The sequence below is a fragment of the Eublepharis macularius genome, chromosome 15 (genome assembly GCF_028583425.1).
Source record: "Eublepharis macularius isolate TG4126 chromosome 15, MPM_Emac_v1.0, whole genome shotgun sequence".
Taxonomy (NCBI): domain Eukaryota; kingdom Metazoa; phylum Chordata; class Lepidosauria; order Squamata; family Eublepharidae; genus Eublepharis; species Eublepharis macularius.
In genome coordinates this window covers 19744507-19762938 of record NC_072804.1, presented here as the reverse complement: position 1 = coordinate 19762938, position 18432 = coordinate 19744507, and the positions used below count along the sequence as shown (strand labels likewise).

The 18432-nt window shown below is 47.0% G+C and overlaps 1 protein-coding gene across 1 annotated transcript in view; it reads left to right on the top strand.

Annotated features, from left to right (window-relative positions):
• The window catches only part of C1QTNF7 (C1q and TNF related 7), an 87760-nt gene that overhangs the window by 47904 nt on the left and 21424 nt on the right, over nucleotides 1–18432 (top strand). The window lies entirely within an intron of this gene.

The window sequence follows — 18432 nt, the reverse complement described above, 5'->3', positions numbered from 1 at the left end:
ATCTAGTCCAACCCTCAGCACAATGCAGGAAATTCACAGCTACCCTTCACTCCCCCAGTCCTTTCGAACCTTTATTTATGTCATTTATAGTCCACCTTTCTCACTGAGACTCAAGGCAGATTATGCAGTGTGAGATTAGTACAGTCAATTTCAAGGACATTTCCATAAACAATGCCATAGGGTAAGTAAACACAATTTTACAAAGACATAGCATGAGCTAGAATCCAATACGGAAATGAAGAAATGCTGAAACAGAACACAATCAATTCTAGGACTGACATGAAGCCCAGGTAGTACATAGGAGTACATATTTAAAGCAACAGTTAATATGCATGCCAACAAAGTGGTGAAATCTATGAACCCTTAGCAAAGCATCTGAGACCCCCTCCCTACGATACAGTCCTCCTATCTGAGTAAAAAAAACCTTTTTGAATAATTCAGTTTTGCATCGTTTGCAGAAAGCTAGGCGAGTGTGTGTGTGTGGGGGGGTCTCCTGACCTCCTCAGGCCGGCCGTTCCATAGGGTAGGGGCCACCACAGAGAAAGCCGTGTATGGGCTGCTGTTGATTTCGCCCATGTGTAGCCTGGCGCCTGCAGGAGTCCCTGTTCAGATGAGCGAAGCTGCCGTGGAGGAACATAGGGAGGGAAGTGGTACCGTAGGTATGCTGGGCCAAGGCTGAACTATTTAGGCAGGCTGCTGGAAGTGTTATCATTTGGCTTTTCAACTCTTTATTAGTCTGTTGTAAAAATGTAAATGTATATGTCTTTATCTTATATTCTTGGCATTTGTAAGCCACCAGGAATGTCCACAGAAAAGAAAACACAGCCTTATAAATAGGTTCCTGAAACTGATATAGACTTGAACGCTGGTATAACACAATGGCTGAAAGTGTGAGCCAAGAAGTCCCTGGTCCATCTCTCAGCCCAAAATTCACTAAAGGGTCTTATGACAGCCATTTTTTCTCAGCTGAGGAGGGCAGGGCCTTGCAATATGGGGATAATAATTACAAATCTAACTTATTAGGCACTTACAAAGGTTACAGAAATAATATGTGCAAAGTGCTTTGAACACTTGAAAGTGCTGTAAATGTTAGGTGATGTTATTTCAGAAATAAACCCTGGATATTCTACTATGCAGGGTGTAGGTATTCGCAACAGAGTCATAGATAGATCCCTGACAGATGTGTCGTCAGTACATTTAATGCTTTCTGAGCCTTTCATTCCTTGCGTCTTTGATCCTGCAGATGTTCCGTGGTCCACAGATGGTTAACCCCTTTAATTTTCTTTTTAATCTGCAAATGTTCTTCTGTATACATTTTCTGCCTTCAGGAATGTGCTGGGTCTTATCATGAGTCCATAGACTCTATGAAGCGCCCCTCTTCCTGAGTGTCTGATGTCATTTCCTGGCTCAATAGCTAATAAGCCACATATGTTGTTTTGTGTCTTTCTGATGGGTTAGTTTCTTCCTGTTACTTAATGGCAATCATGTGCTAAATGGTTCTATAACATACATCATTACTTATGCAGAGTATCAAAAGAGAGTGGTAGTTAGATGAATTTCAGCACATACCTGGCTTTGAATTCCCAAACTATACATTCAGAAAAGAGGCCGAACTTGTATTATAACAACAGCAACCTCGCAACTTGTGCTGTGCTAAGCTGAATGCAGCCCACACAGCTGTGTATGGCACTCACCAGGTGTTCAGTTAAACCAATCTTTGCTGATTAACTTCAAAAATGGGGAGGGGGGGTTGTATTGGGCTTGGTAGGTCACACCTCTGTTTGCCAGGACTCCCGGTATAGCAAGAGACTCCCCTGCCACTGCAGTCTCCCACCCAATCAGTGTCCCTAGCATGATGATATTGCTTCTGGTGCAGCCTGAAAGTAACATCATGACCTTGAGTGACACTCTAGTATTCACTAAAAATTCTATGGTTCAATTTTAGCCTTGCAAAAAAACCCCAAAACCAAAACCCTTCTGTAACGTTACTAATTCACTAAACTTAGTTATTTAAAAAATTGTTATTAAAAAAATTATTTATTTGTTTGTTTGTTATTTTAAAAATTTAAAAATTATTATTGATTTTATGTTTTTGTGACTTTTACTGTATTTGTTAAATGTTGTTAGCCGCCCTGAGTCCATCTGTGAGGAGAGCAGGCTACAAATCAAATCAAATAAATAAATAAAATTAATTAATTACTTTATGAGACATCCTTGGACATTGATCTACTGGAAGGTTTCCATGGACAGAAAATTTGTCCACATCAAGAGTCTGGCTTCCTCCCACTGCAATCCAAAATGCCCCCCCAAAATGCAGGAAACCCCAGGAACAGCATGAGGGGGGAGTCAGAGGTCTGTTATGGGAGGGGGAGTCTGTACCAATCCCACCTCTCAAGCTCACACAGAAATTCTCCGTTGGATCTAAGTCGTAGCCTAAAAGAGAAAATATCCATTTATTCATACTGCTTAACAGCCGCAGGAAGTTCTTGCTTGCCATGTGGCCATGTAGCTACAAACATTGTAAAACAGTAATATTTTATGTATTGTCGAAGGCTTTCACGGCCGGAGAACGATGGTTGTTGTGGGTTTTCCGGGCTGTATTGCCGTGGTCTTGGCATTGTAGTTCCTGACGTTTCGCCAGCAGCTGTGGCTGGCATCTTCAGAGGTGTAGCACCAAAAGTCTTTTGGTGCTACACCTCTGAAGATGCCAGCCACAGCTGCTGGCGAAACATCAGGAACTACAATGCCAAGACCACGGCAATACAGCCCGGAAAACCCACAACAACCACAGTAATATTTTAGTTGATATTACCAGGAAAGTGACCACTAACTCCCATTATTCAGCAATTTGTGCCATTGAAACAACCCTTTTGAAGGACAAGCTTTGAGTGTAGTAGCACTTTAAGGGCCAACAAAATTTCAAGGGAATAAACTCTCAAGAGTCAAACCCCCTTCGTCAGATTCAGTTGCCATGATATACTATGGAAATCATGTTATAACAACAACAACATGTGATTTATATACCACCCTTCAGAACAACTTAACACCCACTCAGAACAGTTTACAAAGTATGTCATTATTATCCCCACAACAAAACACCCTGTGCGGTGGGTGGGGCTGAGAGAGCTCCTAGAAGCTGTGACTGACCCAAAGTCACCCAGCTGGCTTCAAGCGGAGGAGGGGGGAATCAAACCCAGTTCTCCAGATTAGAGTCCTGCTGCTCTTAACTAGACATGGGCACAAACCAAAAAAAGCCCTGAACCATGAGGTTCGTAGTTCGTGGGTTTTCACGAACCAGGAACCATGAACTAGCATGGAACTGGGGCCAGTTATGAACCAGTTTGCGGTGTTTAAATACCCCTTTCCGACCGCTTAGCAGCAGCAAGAAAACAGGCATTTAAAAGTTTAAAGGGCCCTTTCCTGCCTTGCAAGCAGCAGGTTCCTTTAAACTATCAGCTGGCAGGCAACCCCCCTGCCGCCTGCCAGCTGATAGCTTAAAGGGCCCTGCCGCTTGCAAGCTGCAGGGAAAAGTTTAAATGGCCATTTCCTCAGGGAAATGGCCATTTAAACTGTCCCTTTCCCAATACAACTCAAACAAACCCGAACCAGTAACCAGTTTGTGGAAGTTCGTAGAAAGGAGCTTCCATGATCCATGGTTCGTGAACCACGAACTGGCTTGGTTCGTGCGGGTTCTTTGGGTCATAATTGGATTCGTGCCCATCTCTACTCTTAACCACTACACCAAACTGGCTCTTCTACTTGTTGGCCTTCTTGGCCTCAAACTTTTCTCTTCTACTGCAGACTGGCGTGGCTACCCATCTAAACTACCTTTCGAAGGAGACAGCATGATGTATTGGTTAGAATGCTGAACTTAACAAGAGAGCTCCAGATTCAAATCCCCCTCAGCCGTGGAAGCTCGCAGGGTGCCTTGGGCCAGTTGATCTCTCTTAACTTGACATACCTCACAGTGTGGCTGTGTGGTTAAAAAGTGGGCGATGGGATGCTCTACCCTTAACTCCACATAGAGAGGGCAGGATAAAAAATGTAATACATGCGCCATTGTGCAAATTGTGGCGGCCCACATACTGCCCCATATGGAAGTGGTGGCTGTCTCATACATTGCCTCCTCTTGACTGTGGTGGCTGATGTGGATTCCCAGGGGAATCAAATGGGGGTTTGCCATACCTGTGGCCTGAACAAGCTTTCTTTCACATGTTCATAGAGACTGCAGGAAGCAAATCAACTCTGGAAGTGCTACCCTGTCAAGATATTTTCTTCCCATATTGGACATCACATGATTTTGCCCCCAGGAATTTAGAGAGGTTGTGACGTGGATTACGTCATATGTAGGTTTTATGCCTAACAGTTTAATTTCTCCTATAGCCAATAAGTAAATAAGTGAAGATTTAAAATTTTCTGACCTGAAAATCCAAGGGACGAGTGAGTCAGTTATTAATAGAGTTGGTCTATTAATAACTGACTCAGTTATGTATCTGCTTAGAAAACATTTTAGGGACTGAACAGAGTTTCTCTTACTGTAATAATCAGATGAATGCATTAAAATGCCAGGTGGAATTCAGCTCCCAGACAGCAAATTACAGCTTAAAGGAACGAGCTCTTAAACAAATCATTTTAGCAATGGAGGGAGACCCTCACCTCCAGGTGTGTGCCAAACTTCTTTCATGTCATTCAGCATCTCAAAAGATTAGGCCCAAATTTGCTGCTTATACAAATCTCTAAGCAGCATCAGGTCTTTAACAGGGTCGGATCGAGGGGGGCAGGGGGGTAGCCTGCCCCCGGCGCCACCAAAGAGGGGGCACTAGTGCAGCTGGCAGCTGCCAGGAGCACGCCGTGGCTTGCCACACGGGAAGCTGAGCGCAGGGTTGGGAGGCCCTTGCCTGCCCTGCCAATGGGGCGGCTGGCTTGCCGTCTGCGCAGGACCTTCCAGCCTTGCACTCAGCCACCCGTGCGGCAAGCCAGCCACCTCAGCACACACCCGTGCTGCTGCTGCCACCGCCAGCTCTGCAGCGCACCATGCACTGGGGCAGCCAGCTTGCCCCGTGGGCAGTGTCAGGTCCAGTGTATATCTAAACTGTACTGACTCCATTTTCTAATGCTTCTAGTGTCTAAGTGCTTTCTTCCCAGGTGCACCAGTTCCCAGGCAGCGTTCCCACCGGAGGAGACTGTTTTGTCTAACACCGTTCCACCAAGCATTGGCCTTGAAGGAGAGCAGCTTCCCAGGACTGAGAGATGTTGTTTTGAGAACTGTGGGGGGAGGCTAATCCAGATGGGTATTGTTACTCTGTACCTTATGCTTACTCTTCATTGGTAACAATGATCATGTACCATCCTGAGTCTCCTATTCAGGACAGTGGACTATAATGGACCTTTTCTGCAGTAAAGTTTCCTTTTTCAAACAATGGACTTGTGTTTGCTTCTAAAGGGAACCCTGTAGTGAGAGCCTTATTTAGCCACAGTCTGACATTTTGTTACCAATCATGTCTGAGTCGGGCCCAGCGGAATCCAAGGTTGTCCCGGACAGGGATCCTTTGTTTGATCCATATGCGTCTCCCGACAATCAACCAGTGCAAGCCCAAGACTCCCAGGAGCTGGGAGCAGCCGGGAACGGGACCGGAGCCTCCACTTCCACCCCGCCTCTCATCGACCTCGGTGCTCGGGACGAGACCGAAGGCGACCTCGGGGCAAGGCCGAAGGCGACCGCTCTCCCCTTGATCTCGGTACCCACCCCGTCGGAGTGGGGAGCCAGACCCCGAGAAACGAGAGAGCGCCGGGCAGGTGGACTCCATCCACGAGTTTCGATGGACGGGCGCCGAAGCCTAGAAACCGTCCCTGAGCTAGATAGCAGCCAACCATGGCGATATTGGAACAGGACGTTCGAGCAGACGGAGGGGGACACGTCCCGCCGCGGCGCCCTGAGTTGGGATTATTCCGAACTTGCTCCGTGGAAAGAGCCAACGGAAGTTCCTGAACATAGTTGGGAGCAGATACAAGGTCGCACCTATGCCGTAGATACCAGCATCTCGGCAGTGACGGGTCTGGCCAAGGGAATTCTAGCAGCGAGATCGCGAGTCGTTCAAGGGGACCCTCCTCCTTGGGGCCCCTTCTCCCCGGTGAGTGCAACGAATGGAGGTTCCATGAGGGAGCAACCGGGGCCAAGTCGAATGCAACAGTTAGAAGCTAAACTGATGGATATGGAAGAAAGTTTGGCTCATGCCATTCATTTAATTTCTGCAATGGGAGCAGGAGAGAGACTGTCTCCTGGAGAGATGGCGGTACAGATAGCTACCCTCCAAAGTGTCATCTCCTATCCGGTGGAGGGGGTCCAGCAACGGTCGTCACCTACCGGAGAGGGGGGCACCTACCCTGGCGAATCGGGAGAACAACCCAAGGAATTTCCCAAACAGCACGAAATTCCACCGAGAGGGGATAACCCGGTTGAGCCACCCGGAGAGACTCCCACCGAACCTCCTAACTCGGGAGGGGATGTGCCGCCAGACGAGACTCCCGTTGAGCGGCCTACGGAAGGGGAAGAAAAGCCAAGTGATACACCGGTGATACCCCCCCATACTTCTCCTATAACGGTCCGGCCGGACCAATCGGGAGCACACCCGGCTCCATCCGAGGAGGAAGCCCCTCGTCAACCGCGGGAAACTGTGCCCGTCGGGCAACCTTCGGGGGACGGTCTACCAGCGCCACGAGGCCAGCCTTTGCTTCCCAGAATAACGACGCCCGGAGGGGCAAGCCCGCGCGGCCTTCCACCCGTCCGACCTTCGCCGCTGCGGCCCCTCTCACCTCGACCGCAGCTCATACCGTTGCAGCAGCCACAGGACCAGCCCGCCTTACCACCCCCGAATCAACCGGGAAGGCCCGCACCACTACGACATCTCCAACCCCCTCCTCCGCGGCCGTTCCCCACTCAACCACACCAGCCTCCTCCACCTCGACAGCTACAGCCAACGCCTCCCGTGTTACCAGCCAGACCAAGACTGCCGCCACCTGCTCGCCCGCCACTGCAGCCTCCGGCCCAACCGAGACCACCCCCGGCAGCCCAACCACGGCAACCTCTGCCAGCACCGCCAGTACAACCGCCACCGTTGCCCCAACCGAGGCCCCAGTTACCTCCTCCCGCGCCCCAGGCGCAATTAAGACTGCCGATGGACTTCTACCCAGCGCCTGCTCCGAGACAAGAACTCCCGATGGGCTGGGTGAAACTGGAAGCCACCTTCGATGGGGATCCCTCCAAACTAGGATTTTTCTTGGTGCAAGTGGTACAGTTTTTCAACCGGTGGGGACACCTCTTCGGCAGTGAGGCCAGTCAAATTGAACATCTTGGATCTCGCTTACAAGGCAAGGCAGCGGACTGGTATGTAGGACTATACAATGTTGGGGCCCCAGAACTCGATACTCTCCAGGGGTTGGTGGATGCTATCCGAGCACAATATGAAGACCCCTTAGAAGAAACCAGGGCCCGAACAGAATTGCAAGCCATCAAACAAGGCAGCATGTCAGCAAGAGACTATGTCACAAAATTCCGGCAGTTGGCAGCCAAGTGCCCTAGGTGTGAGGAGTCCACCAAGATTATTCTGTTCAAGCAAGGACTAAACCCGAGACTTTTGGACAGAGCCCTCATGCAAGACAATCCCCCTACGTTGTTAGGTTGGATCCAACTTGTTTGCGAAGTGGAGAATCGCATTTTGGAAGTCCGTTTGGTTGAACAACAACAACAAACGGGACAAAGAAGACCATTGACTTTACAGAAGGGAGGACGGGGAGCTGGCTACGCCACCCGTGGAGCGAGAGATGCTAGATGGCAACAAGGGCTGTGTTTGCAATGCGGACAAGCTGGTCACTTTGCAGCACAATGCCCCTACCGGCCTGTGCAAAGACCTCCGCTTCAACTACGGCGTCCAACCCTTGCTCCGTTTCCTACTCTCCAACGCCCGATTCCCGCACCACGAGCGAATAGAGGCCGCGGCGCTTCCCAAAGGCCAGCCTCAGAGAGAGGGCTGGAAGCGGAAGAAGTCATGGAATACGACCCCGCTTCCCCAACCGCAGAAGTCAATCCAGAAAGTCCCCAGTCGGGAAACGAGATGGATCTGTCGTAAAAGGGCCCAAACGACAGATCCGCCCCAAGCCAGTCCCTGCACGGAACCGGCCGCCTGGGTCCATCTTATTCATGCCAGTGACTCTAATCAACCCAGAGAGAAAAATGCACATTCGGGTGCAAGCTCTTATTGACTCGGGCTGTTCGAGAGACATCATCGCCCCAGCTCTAGTCAATGGACTGGTCTTACCAACTCGGGATTTACAAAATCCAGTAATCTTTGAGCAAATGGATGGTACCAACATGAACCCTGTCACAACTGAGACCATCCCAGTGATCACAGGCATGGGACAACATTGGGAAAGGAGGTCCTTCGTCATCAGCTCTACTGCCAAGTACCCGTTAATTCTAGGCAGCAAATGGCTATGTGATCACAATCCCTACATAGACTGGGCACAAGGATGTATTACCTTCAGCCATGCCAACTGTAAAAATCACCGTTGGAACCAAAACTGGGGCGATGATCCAACTCATACTGAAAAGGCCCTTCTCACCCAAGAAGAAGTCAACCAAATACCCGAACCGTATTGGCCTTTTCTAAATGCTTTTTCTGAGGAGGAAGCTGATACTCTACCCCCGCACCGACGAACGGACTGTGCGGTGGAAATTCTACCCGGAGCCTCACTGCCCAAAGGACGACTCTATCCCATGAGTCTCCATGAACGCGAAGAGCTCTGGAAATTCATCGACACCAACCTCCAACGAGGGTTCATCCGCCCAGCCAATAGCCCCCACGCCACTCCGGTCCTCTTCGTGAAAAAGAAGGATGGGGGACTCCGACTGTGCACGGATTTCCGGGGACTGAATGCAGTATCCACCAACAACGCCTATCCTATACCGCTCATCCGAGACCTTCTCAACGTCGTGGCCCAAGGTAAGATCTTTACGAAATTAGATCTAAAAGATGCTTACTTCCACGTTCGTATCAAGGCAGGGGATGAGTGGAAAACCGCGTTTAATACGCCCCTCGGACAATATGAATACTTAGTTATGCCTTTTGGATTGACGGGAGCCCCGTCTGTATTCATGTCCATGATAAACGAAGTTCTACACGAATTTCTGTACAAAGGGGTGGTGGTGTACCTTGATGATGTTTTAATTTATTCGGACACCGAGGAAGAACATGTTCAAATGGTACAAAAGGTCCTGGCCACCTTGATGAAGAATAAACTGCCCATCAAGCTGTCCAAATGTGAATTCCATAAAACCGAACTCACTTACCTCGGGTATTGTATCTCCCAAGAGGGTCTAAAAATGGATCCAGCCAAAATACAAGCGATCCAAGACTGGCAAACACCCACCAGCCGTAAAGAACTGCAATCCTTCCTGGGTTTTGCCAACTTCTATAGAGACTTCATAGCAAATTTCGCCCAAATCACACTCCCCTTAACAGAATTGCTAAAAACAAAAGATAAAGGGGACCAAGCTAAAAAACCCTCCTCCAAACTACAATGGACCCCCGATTGCCAAACTGCCTTCGAATGCCTAAAAAACCAATTTGTAACGGAACCCATCCTCTCCCACCCCAACGAACAATCCCCTTTCATAGTACAAGTCGACGCCAGCGATACGGCAATAGGGGGAGTTTTACTGCAGAAGGGGGAGGATGGAAGATTGCGGCCTTGTGCGTTCTTGTCTAGAAAATTTTCGGAGGCGGAAAGGAATTGGAATGTGTGGGAGAAGGAGGCTTTTGCAGTAAAAGCAGCCCTTACTAATTGGAGACATTGGCTGGAGGGGGCGCGATACCCTTTCGAGGTTTGGACAGATCATAAAAATCTGGAGGCCCTCCGAAGCCCGCGCAGACTGAATGCCAAGCAATTGCGATGGGCGGAATTCTTTTCCAAATTCAACTTCACTCTAAATTATCTCCCGGGCAAAACTAACTTTTTGGCGGACGCCCTATCGCGCATGCCCCAACATAAGAGCAAACGGGAGGAGACTGTCGACACGGTCTTCTCGCCTACGCAACTTGGAGGCGTGGTGACTACTCGCAGTCGTGCCAAGCCGCCCCTCCCGGCCAACCAGGAGTGGAAATCGAAACTTAAAACTGAAGTGGAGAAGGAGGGGGATAAAGCTCCGCGAAACAAACTGACCCAATCTCCACACGGGGATTGGCTAGCTGGGAGCAAGTTTTATGTCCCAGACAGCCTCAGGCTGGAGGTCTTGCAGCGCTGTCATGATGCTCCCACTGCTGGTCATTATGGGTATCTGAAAACTTTGCACCTAATCCAAAGGCAATTCTGGTGGCCGGGCATGCGCAAAGACATTTCCCAATATGTTAGTTCCTGCCCCATTTGCCTCAGCGCCAAAACCAGAAAAGGAAAACCTCCGGGTCTCCTGCAACCATTGGAAACGCCAAACAGACCCTGGGAAATAATATCTATGGACTTTATCACTGATCTACCTATTTCAAAAGGACATAATTGTATTTTAGTTGTGGTAGATCTGTTCTCCAAACAAGCTCATTTTATCCCCTGTACTGCTATACCCTCCGCTCGAAAACTAGCGGATTTGTTTTTAAAACACATCGTAAAATTACATTCTTTTCCGTCCAAGGTGATTTCGGATCGCGGCGGACAGTTCGTTGCCAACTTCTGGCGGGAGCTTTTGAGAATGTTAAATATTGAGCAAGGTATCAGCTCAAGCCACCACCCACAAACCGACGGACAATCCGAAAAAACAAACCAGATACTAGAACAGTTCCTTCGTTGCTACATTAATTTTCAACAAGATAATTGGGTGGACCTTCTCCCTCTAGCCGAATTCTCATATAACAACAGTGTACACGCTTCAACGGGAGAGGCCCCTTTCAAAATTGTCTATGGAACTCACTTCAATCCCTTCCCGTTGGACGCTCCCCCTTTCCATTCCTCTAAATTGCCAGATGTATCTTCGTGGTGGGGGGAGGCGGCGCAACAGTGGACTCTTATTAAAAAACACCTTGAAAAAGCCAAACTGGATTACAAAAAATACGCAGATCGCCATCGTGTGGCCGAATGGGAATTACAACCTGGAGATCATGTGTATATTTCCACAAAGAACCTGAAACTAGCTCAGACAAGCCGCAAACTCGCTCTGAAATTCCTGGGACCTTTTCCTGTGCGCAAGATAATAAATAAAGTGACTGTTGCTGTAACTTTGCCCAAGAACCTGCGCCATGTGCATGATACGTTCCATGTCAGTCTTTTAAAGAGAGCTCCCACCGACAACAAATGGCACATCAAAGCTCCACCCATTCCAACTTTAATTGACGACCAAATACACTATGAGGTACAACAAATTTTGGACTCTAAACTCAAGCGAAATCAGCTTTTTTACCTCATTAGATGGAAGGACTTTGATTCTGGTTACGATGAATGGGTGAACTCTGCACATGTTCATGCTCCTAAATTAACCAAAGCTTTTCATACTCGCTACCCATATAAACCAGGGGGGGATCTGTTTTAAGGGGGGCAGAATGTCAGGTCCAGTGTATATCTAAACTGTACTGACTCCATTTTCTAATGCTTCTAGTGTCTAAGTGCTTTCTTCCCAGGTGCACCAGTTCCCAGGCAGCGTTCCCACCGGAGGAGACTGTTTTGTCTAACACCGTTCCACCAAGCATTGGCCTTGAAGGAGAGCAGCTTCCCAGGACTGAGAGATGTTGTTTTGAGAACTGTGGGGGGAGGCTAATCCAGATGGGTATTGTTACTCTGTACCTTATGCTTACTCTTCATTGGTAACAATGATCATGTACCATCCTGAGTCTCCTATTCAGGACAGTGGACTATAATGGACCTTTTCTGCAGTAAAGTTTCCTTTTTCAAACAATGGACTTGTGTTTGCTTCTAAAGGGAACCCTGTAGTGAGAGCCTTATTTAGCCACAGTCTGACAGGCAGCACGGGGCAGTGGGGCAGGCAAACCGCCCAGAGAGCCTCTTAGCCCTACACTCAGCTGCCCACGCGGCAAGTCGGCTGCCCCAGCACACACGTCCGCACCGCCACCGCCAGCTCTGCAGCACGGGCGGCATGCCTCCTGCCTCTGCATGATGATGTCACAAAGTGATGCCATCACGTAGTGCCAGGAGCACGTATGCGCACCAGGTGCAGGCAACCCTAGATCCGGCCCTGGTATTTAAGCAGGTTTTGAAGAGGAAAGGAGTGGTGTGTGTGTGTGTGTGTGTGTGTGTGTGTGTGTGTGTGTCTGTCTGTCTGTCTGTCTGTCTGTCTGTCCAGTCCACCATCCATGAGTTGTTTTGTAGCTGAGCATTAACTCTGCTCATTAACTCTTGGTCTGGAGATCAAGTCCTATGAGAAAAGGTTGAAGGAGCTCAATATGCCAGAAGAGGAGACAACTGAGAGGTGATATGATAACCATCTTCAAGTACTGGAAGGGCTGTCATATAGAGGATGGTGCAGAGTTGTTTTCTGCTTCCCCAGAAGGTCGTACCAGAACCAATGAGTTGAAATTAAATCAAATGGGCTTTCAGCTAAACATTAAGAAGAACTTCCTGACCATTAGAGTGGTCGGGAGGTGGTGGGCTCTCCTTCTTTGGAGGTTTTTAAACACAGGATAGATGGCCATTGACAGCAATGTTTATTCTGTGAACCTAGACAGATCATGGGCAGGAAGGGTTACATCAGTGCTTAGTTCTCGTGGATCCTGATGGTGTTTTACCATCTTCTGGGCAGAGGCCACTGGGGGTGTGGGGAGGGGAGGTAGTTGTGAATTTCCTGCATTGTGCAGGGAGTTGGACTAGATGACCCTGGAGGTACCTTCCAGTCCTATGATTCTATGATTCTATGAAAACCAGACAGCTAGGTGCCAGAATCATAAACAAATTTTCGAGGCCCTATTCATTTTTATTATAATAATTACAATAATAGATGGGACTCTTCTCCCATTGTTACATTCCTTAATAAATGAATGCCTATCTCTACTAAAATTATTGGACAGTAGATTTGATACTTATATAATTGTTTTTCTTTAGCAGTATTAGGAATGTATTGCTTTAGATTATCCAGTGTGGCAATGCGGCAGCTCCAGGATGGAGAATGCTTGGAGATTTGGGGAGGGGGTGTGTGGCCTGGGGAAGGCAGGGTTTGGGAAAAGAGGAACCTCAGCAAGGAATAATGGCATACAGCCCACCTTCCAAGGCTGCCATTTTCTCCAAGGAAACTGATCTCTGTCACCTGGAGATCAGTTGTAATTCCAGGAGATCTCCAGGACCTATTTGGAAGCTGGCAACCCTAGCTGCCACTGCATTTGCTATACACAGAAACCTTAGATATTCTCCATTTTGGTACTAAGAATTGATCTGGTAGTTTTTGACAGTATCACCAGGCAGATGGCAGTTTAATTGGCTTCTGCCTCAGATGGCTCTGGATGCTTTTCTTTCACTGCTGCCATGGCTTTCCCCAGTCTTTTGAAACAACATGAAATGCATGCTAGCAAGGCCTTCTTTAACTTTCAAGCGAAATAGCTCTCGGTTAACAGCCATGTGGTGTTCATATGAAGTCCTTCTTCCTTAGCCGACCTTGGCTCGCTCAAAATTTGTTTTGTATTCAATTATTATTTCCATTCTCTGTTTTCATTTCCTCCTATATACATTTAACTCTTAACTCGGTAGATTTGCAGAAAAAACTTCTCTGCTTCCAAACTAAGAGGGACATTCAGGTATCTTGCCGAAATTCATCTTAGGTTGTACGATATACTTTCAGCTCCTTCCTCCACCATCCGTTGCTATTTCCTGTTAAACATTTACCAGAATTTGCCACGAGGTCTGAATAACAAAATGGGTGCTTCTCTTCCAGAAACCAAAGTCTAAAGAGAGCTTCCAATTTTGTTTTGGCAGGCAAGTGCTAACCATAGTTTCCCACCTGAGCAGAGTTCAAACAGACGAGACAAAGATCCCATGTCTGGTCCATCCATAAAATGAAAATTACAGGTTTGTGCAGCACTGATTTCTTTATCTAGACCCCCCTTTCTGTTTAAAACAACCACCGAAGGCAATGAATCAATATAAATCATTACAACAGAACAATAAAACATCAAATGGCGGTGCTTTTAAGAACATGAATAGCCAAGAGAAGGAGTTGAGTTAGTTTGCCAGCACCAGGTTGGGAAATTCTTGGAGGTTTGGGAGTGGAGCCTGGAGAAGGCGGAGTCTAGGGAGAGACCTATAATATAATATATAATAATATATATAATGCCCTGACCTGGATAGGCCAGGTGAGCCTGATCTCATCGGATCTCAGAAGCTAAGCGAGATCGACCTTGGTTACTGTTGGATGGGAGACCTCCAACGAAGACCAGCGCAGGTTGCAGAAGCAGGCAATGACATGGCCTCCCCCTGCCTCTGAGCTCCCAGAGGAAAACCGAAGCAAGGGCATGTCAGAGCAGCAGCAGCAGAACCCTCTACTCTCGCTGTGGCTGGAGGTTTGCTGACACGGTGGCTGTCTCCAGAGCAGATCCCCAGGCAGCCCACCAAACACAGGGTGCCTGGGAGAGAGCAGCAGCTGCCAACCTCTGAACAGTCTTTGGGGGCCCTCGCATCTGGCGGGCTCGTGCCTGGAAGAATGATTTGTGATGGCTGCTGCTGCTGGCTTCCTCCAGCTCTTCAGCCAGCAAGGGGAGCCTGAAGCTGGCAGGCGGCAAGCAGCGGCAGAAGGAGCTGCTGAGACTGCCGCCGCAGCTGCTAGAGAGAGGGGAAGGAATCTCTAACTGCATTTCCCAGGTAAACTTGTGTGGACCTACCACGTGTCATGCGTCTCTCGTAGTTTAGCTCTCAGTAAGCTCAACTGGATAACATAGGACTTCCTTCTGAGTAAGCTATCTTAGGGTTGCTGCCATAGTCTGCAAACACTTCATCTACTGTTAGCAGGGCTTTTTTTCTGGGAAAAGAGGTGGTGGAACTCAGTGGGGGTTGCCCTTGGAGAAAACCGTCACATGGCTGGTGGCCCCGCCCCCTTCTCTCCAGACAGAGGGGAGTTTCGATTGCCCTCCGTGCCACCTCCCCTCTGTCTGGAGTTCAGGGGGCGGGGCTACCAGCCATGTGACCATTTTCAAAAGGTTCCGGAACTCCATTCCAGTGCATTCCAGCTGAAAAAAAGCCCTGATTGTTAGTACAGATCAAGTGTGCGAGTGCGAGTGCGAGTGTGAGTGTGGCCGGCAAAATTATTTGTCCAAGCTTTCTGTGGTGATAGTTAAATTGACAAGAAAGTTGGGTAGCAGTTTATATTATGGTTTATTTGTGCTTTAATAAGATTTTTGTGTGTGTTCTCGTTTTCTTTTGCCCCCCCCATCCTGAGCCTTCCAGCCAGATATTTTAATGAGCAACTCATATCAACTATAAAAGGGGTTTGTGAATTAAGCCGGCTGCCTGAATGATAGTTGTAGCTTGATATGTGCGGAGAATTTACTTTTTTAAGTAGCAGCCTTCAGTCGTAGTCCGTCACACCTGCCATCCAAAATTCTATGGCCCAGCTGTGGGCTTTGCGTCTATTACAGAACTACGCCCTCTGCTGCAGGCAGGCATGGCCAAGTGGTTCAGGGCCAATTGCACATATAACAATGGAAGTATCCAGATGTGGGGGGGGGGGGCGGGATAAAGGTGGTAATACATCCCCTCTAAGAACCCTGTGGATGGTTTGAGACATTTTTGCTAGATCTGGGCTGACTTAGATCTGATTCAAACATTTCTGCCAGCCCTGGATCCTTTGAAAAATTTGACACACGAGGTGGGAGCCTGTGAGGAGAAGCAGGAGAGGGGACAGTTTGGAAACTGAACCTCCCAAATTCTCCCCCTCACTCAGTCTTGAGCTCTTGGGGGCCAAAGAAAGCTGATCCTCCGTCCTTTATTTTCTTTAGCATTCAACTGCTCTCAGCATTTTGTGCTCCTGGAAAATAGTCAGCCTCATTAGGCTATTTCTTAAGGCTTCTTAATGTACACTGTCAGATTTTTCTCCATATCAGGGAAATTCCCCTTGTCTGTGGGTAACCTGCTTTTGCTGCACTTATCTTAAAGGGGCCTTTCTTTGTAACACCACATGCACGCACGCATACCCGCCATTCTGATGTTTGCAGAATTTAATGTGTAATAATTAAATACCATCAAGTCACAGCCAACTTACAGCAATCTCTCTTTTTTTAATATTATTTTTTATTTTATTACAACAGATGACAAGCAAAAATTCACATAAAGAAACAAGAACATGAACATGAAAAACAAAAAACAAACAAAAAAGAATGAACGAAAAAGAGCATCGAGGGAGACATACCATTTTGAAGATTTTATAAAATTTCTTTAAACTCATTGCATAATCAGTAACTCTTCCATAATACCCATATCTTTACCAAGTATATAACTTTGACTTTGACTTTACTGCGAAGATATCCACATTTTTTCCATATTTCAGCCTATTATTTATTGCCTGCCTTACAAATCCAATTTTCAAATTTGCAACTCATTAACTCTGACTTCTCTTTTACATACAGAAAGTCCATGAAAGGTTTCCAGGCCTTCCCAAAGTTGGCTGCCGTCTTATCCCTCAGCAACTCCGTTAGTTTTGCCATTTCCACAATCTCCAACATTTTCATTAACCAGTCATCTACTGTTGGAAGTTTATTCCATTTCCAATATCATGCGTAGACTAATCTTGCAGCCGTTGTCATATATCTAATCAAAATGCCAAATTCACTTTCTATTGAATTATCCACTAAGCCCAATAGGCACATCTCTGGCTTTAATTGTAAGTTACTCTTTAATATTTTTTGCATTGTTAAGTATTTGTTTCCAATGCTTCTTAGCAATGGGGCAGGTCCACCACATATGGCAGAAGGAACCCTAATTTTTTTGGCATTTCCAACATTTATTTGACACCCCATTAAACATCTTAGCTAATTTTTGTGAGGTCATGTACCACCTGTACATCATTTTATAAAAATTCTCTTTCAGATTGTAACATAATGTAAATTTTAGACCATAATCCCACATTTTCTCCCACTGCTCCATATGGATATTATATCCAAAACGTTTGGCCCATTTAATCATGCAGTCCTTCAATTGTTCTTCTTCCAGTCCCACTTTTAACACAATTTTGTACATGACTCTTTTTCAAATGTACTAGTTGTTTCTTCCATGCCATACATTTTAAGGTCATTTTGAAACCTTTCTGATGGTTGCATATATGCAAACCACTGACAATCCAGACCTTTCTCTTTCGGTTCCTCTCTTGAGTGCATTTTTATCCCCCCCTTGTGAGAAATTACATAAATCATAATATGTTAACCTCTTTTCCTTATGTAATATTTCTCTTCTAAATAGTGCCTCGTGTGGTGAAAGCCACAGTGGTGTTTTTATTGTTATTCTTGCCTTGAACTTATTCCAGATTCGTATCAGGGCTTGGCGTATAATATGATTCTTAAAGTCTACGTTTGATTTTATTGTATCACAGGTAGCCATGCCACCATACCTTAAACCATGTCCCTCTAATTCCAAGAGTCTCTTATTCTTTAACGTTATCCAGTCCTTTAACCAAACTAAACAGGCAGCTGCACAATATAATTTTAGATCTGGCACCCCCAGTCCACCTCTTTCCTTTGCATCTTGCAAAGCCTTTTGCTTAATACGAGGTTTTTTTTCCTTCGCCATATAAACTTCATTATCTCTCTTGGCCAAAGCTCTAACTGCTTATCAGAGCTTAAAATTGGGATTGTCTGAAACAAAAATAGCAGTCTCGGCAAAACATTCATTTTAATAACGGAAATTCTTCCTAACAATGATAGTTGTAATTTCTCCCATCTTTCTAGGTCTTTTTTAATTACGGCAGTCTCTCAGGGGTTTTTCAAGGCAAGAGGTGACCAGAAGTGGTTCTGACATTGCCTTCCTCTGCATAGCAACCCGCACCCCCCATCTTCCTTGGCAATCTTCCATCCAAATACTAACCATAGTCATAAGTAGAGAGTGCCCTCAAGTCATAGCTGATTTATGGCGACCCCTCGTGGGTTTTTCATGGCAAGAGACTAACAGAGGTGGTTTGCCATTGCCTGCCTCTGCAACTCTGGTCTTTGTTGGAGGTCTCTCACACAATTACTAACCAAGGCCGACCCTGCTTAGCTTCTGAGATCTGACCAGATCAGGCTCTCCTAGGTCAAGGCAAATGAAATCCTGCCCTCAAGTCATAGCTGACATATGGCAACCCCTGGTGGGTTTTTCATGGCAAGAGACTAACAGAGGTGGTTTGCCATTGCCTGCCTCTGCCACCCTGGTCTTCACTGGAGGTCTTCCATCCAATTACTAACCAAAGCTGACCCTGCTTAGCATCTG